Here is a 9,248-nt window from a genome sequence, read left to right on the forward strand (position 1 = left end):
CCCCTCTCATGTAAGAGCTAGAAAAACTATAATCTTTCTTGAGATGAGGGTCCAGATCTCTGCTGTACTCAGGAACAGGACCTTTGCTGAACTAATCACAGGTCTTCAGTGCTATTCTTCAGTTTGCTCAAGAGTCACTTGGTTGTAGAGAAGTCTGCTATCGCTGCCCGAATCAAAACTCAACTCACTTATCATGGTACTAGTTAGGGTTAATATGACAGTAGGCAACCATTGACTTGAGAACCTCCGGACACAGCTTATTCTCCTTGCCAAATTCCCCTGACATGCTTGGGAGGGAACAGCCAACAGAATAACAATGCAATTTGTAACTGTTCCGATCCTCCCACTCTGCCATCCCCCTGCCCCATTGCTTGTCCCTTTTAACTAATTACAAATTAGTAGTTGCAGATTAGCTGAATTGACCATAAAAATCTAACCTTCAAAGTTTCACAGGTGGTGCTCAAGACGTTCTCTGAAAATCATGCGTTTTGTGAATCTTTATAGGCCAGATTGAGACACAATAAAGCACCACACAAACCACCAGGAAATACATTCTCACAGTGCTATATTTCCGTCTTTTGCCAGCTTTGGTATCATTTCAATTCACAAGACTGCTCTGCAGTATCAGCATTCAGAAGACAGACATTTAGAATTGCATTGCTCTGAGCTAATGACTGATGCAAATGTGTGACTTAATGGCAGCACAACAGACTCTATATTTAAAGTACAGTAGCTTCATCTTGAATTACAGCACTGAAACAGCTACTGAGCACAACAAACTAATCCTTCACCACCCCTTAGGAAGCAAGCATGGAACTTCATAAATAGTATGCCTTTGCAGACTGTTTTTGTACCTGGCCAACAGCCATTAGACAGCCTGGGAAATAACAACATGAAAAGACATTGCTAAAATCATTGTTCAAGCAATAAAGGCAACGCTGTGTAGAGATGGCTCATTCTTCTTGCTGCAATGCAGTCTCTTTGGTGGCTGCAAGCCAAAATCTGACTTTTCCACTCAGTATTATCTGGTCTACTACAATTTAAATAACCATTTGGAAGCTGCAAAACCACATACAGCTCCAGCAGATTCCTAGTTTTCACTGCCTCAAAGACAAAAAAAAAAATCGCTGTTCAGAATGATTATATTTTGTTTTAATAAGCATGAGCTGATTTTCAAAGGAAAAACTTTGTTTCCTCCTCCAAAAATACCTGTAAAATGAAACAAAAAAAATGTAGCTACACCGGTTATTTGGGTTTTTTTTCTTAGAACTCTGATTTCAACAACCTAGTGCTGCATTTACTGGGTGGGGGGGATGACACGGGACCACAGCTGTCAAGTGACCAGCGATGAACAAACCTACTGAAATTCCCAAGCAAAAGAAATTTTCCATTTTACACAACAGCACCTATTTCACTCATCCTCACTTTAAACAAAAACTCCTAGCCCTAAATATTGGTGAACTGGTAGTTTTGCTGAAAAAAAAAAAAAAAAAAAAACACACAAAAAAAAAAACACAACAAAAAAACAAAAACCAAAAACCCCACAGACCCACAAAAACCAAACAACTAAAAAAACCCCAGAAACTACCAACTCAAAAAAAGACCCAACAAAACTTTTCTGCAAAGGTTTTTGGAAGAAGGGACCAAGAAGCTGGGAAATGAGCTCAGTCTGACACCAGGAAGCAGAGCACAGTAGGCAGACCTTCCCTAAAGATACCTAAAATTATTGAGTTATCTCAGTAATCTCAGCAGACCCCACCCTAGCCCTTTCTGTAGGCAAGTAATTCCCTCCTCTTAAATTAGAACTACTCCTCTTCCAGGCAGGGAACTGTTTATACTCCACTCCTCAGAAATCCTCTCCTCAATTCATCTACCTTCGACTATATACTCTTGGCAAAAAATGGAAAATACCTGAAGCTTCTACTTCCACATCAGATACTACTTTTTCTGAGCCCAGATGAAAACTTTACAGCACCATGAAGAATAGTAACATTATGGCTTTGCCCTTGTGAAAATATACCAGCACTTCCAAGTCCTCCGATTTAAATATAAATAGCAAATCCTACAGATATGTGACTCGACTTGTAAAACAATTGTACATACAATTATTTACAGAGTATTCATCAATTTCACATTATTAAAGAATTTTAGTTTAAAATAAAACTTTAAAAATTATTTTCTATTAGAAACTGAAACTTTGTTATAATTTTTTATTATTATTGAGAGAAGTCATTCTTGTTTCGATATTAGTTGCTTTGTCTGAATCATGTTTGAAGATAACTTTATTTCACTAAAGTCAATTAGCTTAAAAATTCCACATGCACTGAACAAGTATAGAGATGCATCTCAGTTCAAACATAAAGGGCAGAAAATTACAAAGAAGGATTTTTGACCATGTTTGAAAAATAACTTTAAAATATATACTACAAATAAATCCAACTGCCTAAACAGCTTTACACCATCCCCTGACCCTACTTTGTCTTAAAAATCAGCAGATTCTGGACTCCACTGTCAGTGGTGAAGATGCCAGTGCAACTCTGCTGGCTTTAAAAATAGCTAGCAATTAATATCGGTGAGAACCTGAGCAAACATCAGGCAGTGGGACGCTATTACGTCAGCCATACCCATCACCCATTATTTCCCTTCTAGCAGAGGTATTCAAGCTCCTTGCAGGTTTATTTTAGCAAAACTATACGTGATTCCAACCTTAAATTCATTTCTCCAACACTTGAAAAACAGACATTGTTTTCCATGTTTCTCCCCAATGAATCATAACCAAGGCTCCAGCACTTACCAAGCATCATGTGCTCAGATGGATGTCATACCAAAACCACACACATCCTGACTGTGAGCTGAAAGCCTGCTTCAGTTTGGTTCTAAATAACGTTTGTTAATTGAAAGCAATGTTTCAGTCCTCCTCAGGAACCAGTTCAAAGGTGGCTAAAATGCATTGTTCTTAATATTTTTTTTGTTGTACAACCTTTAAATGCGGTTGTTCTGTTCACTGGCACAGAGGGGCGGTAATTCACACTCATCCTGCAGGACCAGACTAACTCTGCCAGCTGCTTAAGGAAAAAAAAAAAAAAAAAAAAAAAGAGGCCCACCGAAGGGGACAGTTTTGCTTGCACTCACTTCCAGCCTGCAGATCCTTAAGGAACAGATGCCAGAAGTATTACTGTACCTCCAAGTGAAGAAATCACAGACGTTTCACACTCCCTTTGGCAGAAATAGAGCTCGAACTTGAAATGGTTGTACTGCAGGAGTGTGTTTCACTTGCAGGAAGACCAAGTACCTGCTTACAGTGCTTTTTATTTATCACATAAGATGTTTTCTTTATACAAACACAATGCATACTATTGCTTAAGGGTAAACTTTCATTTGTGTAACCTAATTCAAATACAACTTAAATATTTCAGCATCTTTATAATACTCATTTTCCAACATCTTTTACTGTATTTTTTCCACAAACTCCTAAGTCTGAAAGAGGACAGCTGCTTTTGTTAAAGACTACTTAAGGATTTATAATGCACTGATATCAAAGATCTTCTCCACATGATGGGGATCTTTTCCAGCAGAAGTATCTACTTGTATACATTAATTCTGTTACTGTGAGGTGGGAAAAAAAAGCATTTAAGGTGATATTTCAAAATACAATTATATATATCCAGAGGGAAAAAATCCTAAGCGTTCCTTACTCAGAATTTTTTAAGCAATCCAAATTCACTAAGAAACCCAAACAAAACCTGAAAGTATTAGCAGTTTGCTCTTTGAGTGTCAGCCAATTATCCAAAGTATTCATAACATGAAAAAATACTCCAAACAGCCCAATACACTCTTCAAACCACATCTCCTTTGAATGGCTGCCACCTAAATACATAACCCTTTTCCATCCCATTTTATTAGCTTTAGGCTTCCCTGTTACTTTGAGTAGCCTTTTCCTTTTACAGCTTAGTACTCTATCCCAAAAAGCTTTCAAGTAGGCAACTTGCAAGAGATTATTGTTTTTGCAAGAATCACTTCCACCACAGATCCTGGACATCTGATACAGTTTCCTGAGAAAGATAAAGAATGAATGCCCTCCCTTTTTGCCACTGCTGCTTTTGTACAGTATATTCCCTCCCACCCCGGAAATCTTTTGGACAAACTAAGGATCATATTCAGACCAACGCACAGATAAAACTAACAACTGATCTTCCATTAACGCCTTTCTTGAAGCAGCACTGCAGCAGCTATGCCTCCCGCTCTGGTTCTGGAGGGCTCCAGAAGAGCAGTTTGCCAGGCAGCTGGCTACAGTGTGGTTCTGGAACCGAGGTCTGTAGCTGGCAAATCCTCCCTTTCTTCCCCCATTCAAGTGCGGTTAACAAGGAAAGAAGCGGGTGGCTACGTCTTCACTTTCTGCCTCAGCCTAGAAACAACTCAGCAAACGCACCCAGGATTTTAAGCACTTCCTCAAAGCTTCTCCAGCCACCAATAATGAAATTCGACTCTTCCCAGAGAAAAGTTTTTGGTCTTTTGAATTTTTCAACTTGAGCATCAGGCCCAGTTTGGAGAATTACGCATCATATTTACTCAAGTGTTTTCAGAGTCAGAAGCACACATGCACCAACCGTACCTATTTTTCCATGTTCTCTCCACTCCTCTCTAATCAGAACTCTGCAGTTCCTTCCCTTTAAAAATTTCAATTCATGAAATTTTTTTCTCAGCTTAGTGCTACAGACAATGGAAAGACCTTTGAGATGAGAAGTCAAAATAACACCACTGAAAACATACTAACAAGAAATAGGATAATCTTACATATAAACAAATGTAGGTCAGACTTTCTATATTTATCGTCACCCAAACAAGATTTTCAAAGATAATACATCTTGGACCAGATAGTTACTTGCAAATGTAATCAACCAGGAGAACAGATTTCACAGTGAAAGAAAGAAATGAATAATAAGCTGTGAAATGCATAAAGGAGTGTCCCATTACTGCCTGCACCGAGCAAAAATATGCAGATACAGAAGAGCTTCCCTTCCTGAAGGCTTAATAGTCACAAGTATGAAAGAATGCAAGAGAACCGCATGATGTAAGACCTTAGCCAAAAGCCAAACCCACAAAACTGAAATCAAAATCTAATGTACAGTAAAATCAATTAACACAATCTCAGATCCTACTTATTTTTCTCACAGGATTTTTTTTTAATGTTTGGCCATCTTTGCTCCAACACCTGTAGCATTGTTTTAAAAGGTAGCACTGGTTGCTTTATAACAGCAATCACCCATTCTATCCATAAGTAAAACTCTTGAGATTTATTAAATGAAAAACTATCTTCACTGCTGGAATACACGCATACATATACAATCCAGAAATGATGAAAAAGTTACCTTACTGCAATAGGAACAGACTGCAGGTTACCTGTAAAAATCAAAACCTGTAATGCAACTTTTTTTAAAAAAGAAAAAAAAAAGGGAAAAAATTAACACTACCTCCCCTCCCCCAAAAAGCAGAACCTCTGTTCACCCACCAATTTCTCTGCTCTGCACTTCTACTGCCTGCTCACTCAACTCCAGACCTCCTACATTTAGGTTCTCGCTTTGTGTAGTACATCTGGTGGCTCATTTTAAAGTACCATAATTTCTTTAAAAGGTTTTATGTGAGGTCATACCTGAGATGTAAACAAAACAACTTTTAACATATAATAAATAGCTGGAAAAATTCTGAAATGTTAAGTGATCTCATTAATTCTGCTAAGGTAGCTGTAAATATGAATTACTCTGTTAAGAAAATGAAAATTTTTTTAGAAAAAAATCACTAACTGCTCAAAAAGTGGAGCTAGAATAACAGAAAGTTCCAGCATTTCAGTATTACGAGAATAAAAAGTGGCTAAGTATAATTGGACATTGCAGTAATCATAAAAAGTTTCCTAAAATGCACTATGATTTCTGGAGCATAAACATAAGCCCATTTCATCTCTTCAAAGTTTTGTTTAACTATATCTAGGTGGAAACCAACAGCTGAGTACAGCTCCCATCAGCTCTGACTTAGTTTTCAAGGACTGAGGACAAAAAATACTAAAAAATCCACAGCCTCCTGCCAATCACATTAGCCAAAGAGAAGAAACTTTCTGGCCTTCTAACCTGTAACACAGCATCACTGGCTTCCCTGTTCTAACTACTGTCTAATAGCCTGTCAGAGGAACAGCACATTTCTTGGAAAGGAGACAGGAGAAGTAACCAAACATTTATCTGATTCAGCCACCTCCCCGTAACTCTCTCTTCAAAGAACGACAGTAGCCTTTGGAAAAAACCTGCACAACACACTAGAAGAATGCGTAAATTAAGAACTATTTCTGCCAACTGTGAAGACCAAAAAGACAGAAGATGCGAACGTTTCAGAAGCTGAAAAAGGCTCTGCAGAGGATGCGGTCTGTCTTTAGAAGACACTGCTACTACAGTTCCAGAGAGCACTTTTTTTGGAAGAGAGTTTCAGTAAAACTGCAAAACTCAGGCATACCAATGCACGCCAGAAACTCAGTCCTATCGTTGCCAGTCAGGACCCAGAACTAGGGCTTCATTTCTAGCTCAAAAGTAAACTATGCAGAAGTCAAGATAGCATCTGGGAGCACTGAGGGCACAACAATCTTATTCTGAGAAAGTCAAATGAAGCTGGTGAAACAGAGCAGAGCCTGCCAACGTTCACATCTGGAGAGCAAGTCAGGCTACTGCATATATTGGGACGAACACAACATGATCTAGAAAGGCAAGTCACCACTGGAATGGAAACTAAAAGTATCCACACAGAAGTCTGAACTGTTTCAAGTCCATAAGGCACTTTTGCTTGGAGGGGAAAAACATCCAGAAAAGCAAGTGGTAAAAAAGGAGGTTAAAGGGACGCTCCAAACTTTCCCTAAAATTTCTAACAAGCAGGAAGGAAAATCTGACAGTATAAGGAAAGAGCAAAGAGGCTTCCATGAAAAGAGCTAGAAGGTCAGAGGGGTTACTGGAAAGATTCAGAGGCAGCTATAAAACGATTCATTTGTACCCAACTGCAATGCCCACCCAAACACCTCTGGCAGACATTTCCTCTTACATTCTTCTACCAATTCATGTGCTGGGTCACGTGCCGCTGTTATAATTCAGCCATATTAACATCCTTTTGAAGTCAAACTTGGCACATGCAACAAACCTTTTATACAGAGTCACTGGAAAATACTGTAAAAAGTATTTATGATCACACAGAGAAAACTATGGGCCAATGTCAGAAGAAAGCTTGCACATAAAATACAGGCAGCAGTGGGTCACGTCCTAGTGCAACAAGATTAGCCACATACATGTGTGCTCAGTATTGCCAGGGTACATCAGTCTGTTCTGCAGGCTCTGGGAAAACTTGGTGGTGTTGAAACTCAGTGGTGAAACTGTGCAGAACTGTTAGAGGAAATAAAAAATGGTAGTTACATGTTCTTATAGTATTTTCTGGGTTGTTCCTTACAATATTTTCTACTCTATTACTTGGAAAAAAATACTTTCATTCATCACTCAATGCCTGTCATGGAACTATTTTTGTAAAAGTGGGTACTAGCTTCCATCAATCTGTGAACCCCAAATTCTCAAAAGCTTACGGGATTTTATTTAGTTCAATCCCCTAAAAGACTGCATCAGGTAGAATCCTACGATAGAGGAGCAGATCAATCATTTTCTTCAAACAGATGATGTGGGAAGTAAAAGATATCAACATGAGAATGGTGAGTTTGTTTAGTGAGAGCTTTAACAACACAAGCCAGTCTATGAAAATAAGGTCACAGTGCTGGAATTAACTGTGTCAAATTGTCAGGAGATGGGATTATAGAGCTTTCTTTTCCAGCTTCAATGGTTCTTATGAGAAAGAGGGAAAAGGGCCTGGATCATTAAAGCTTACAAATTACGGTCTCCATCCTTCAGATACACAATGTAACATTAGCTGATGTGAAGCAGGAAAAGCCAAGAAAGTACATTAATTCACTTTCAGACAGAAACTTCAACAATTCCCCAAAACCCCAGGCTTTAGGCCTCTAGACTGAGAATGGTGTTTAAATAGCTGACTTTAAGAAATGAGATTTTTTTTTTCCTCATGGGCTGTTTTATAAAAGGAATAAACATTTTATTAAAAGTTTATTGAAACTGTTTTTGTAATTGCTAATAAAATCTGAATTACTGAAACCTCTAGAAGCACTATAAATACAATAACAGCTTCATTGTATTTTGCACAACTATTCATACCAATATAGTAAAATAATTCCTTCGAAAAGCTGATAACCAAACCGACCACAGCAGTAGCAGTTAAGTCTCTGAAAGGGTAATTCTGCAGTTAAGGCACCCAAGTTAACCACCAGATTCTACAATCAACAGTATCCTCTCGCAGCACCTTCTGGTTTAAGGGAGACTTTAGTTAGAAAAGCAAATCACAAGCAAAACTGTCTGGGGTTTTTACTTCTCCCCTTTTTAAAGTATTGATTTATAAATACTAAAAGTTACTGATTTAAGACGTGACAAAAGAGATTCACAAAGCATCATTCCTTCTCATGCAGATAGCAAGAAGTCAGTCACGTCCATACAGCTCAAACCCATACGCTACAAACAACTTTGACAGACAGGGACTTTAAAGACAGGACTTTGACAGGAACATCTGAATCGACCTTAACTTGACTGTAATACATGACTCCTCCATTATTTACAGTAACTGTACATCTGTGCCACATTAAAGACTACATGAAGCAGCAATTAGACTGTGCCAGGACTTCTCCCCAGATGTTTTGGAAAGTTTTTCTCCATGGTTTACCAAACTCATCCCACCCTCCTTTTTTTTTTTTCTAATCAGGTATTCTGCACTCAAGTCAGTGCAATGAAATGAGTGAAATCCAGTTCCCATGCATATATATGCCTGCAGGTACAGTAAGCCAACAAATATACTCTGTTTTCTATGTTCACATTCCACTGTATTTTAGGAACAATATTTACATTGTGAATGAGAAATCTTGGAGAACTGCTGAGTTGCAGTTTGTTTACGGTGTTGGCAGAGTTATGTAAGAAATTTAAAGGACGACTCGATTTCGATCAAGCAATACCGACACGGATATCTAATTTAGCCACCGTCACGGCAACTACAAAGTACAGCGGAATCCAGCAACATTTTCCACTGGGGGAAGTCGTCAAATAACTGAGGTCAAAACCTTCAGACCTCAATGGCGGCAAAGTCCTTTTATTTCCCTTGTCATTTTCTTTCGGGAT

Source organism: Cariama cristata, unplaced genomic scaffold, assembly GCF_000690535.1.
Source record: "Cariama cristata isolate BGI_N322 unplaced genomic scaffold, ASM69053v1 scaffold13526, whole genome shotgun sequence".
NCBI classification, from domain to species: Eukaryota; Metazoa; Chordata; class Aves; order Cariamiformes; family Cariamidae; genus Cariama; species Cariama cristata.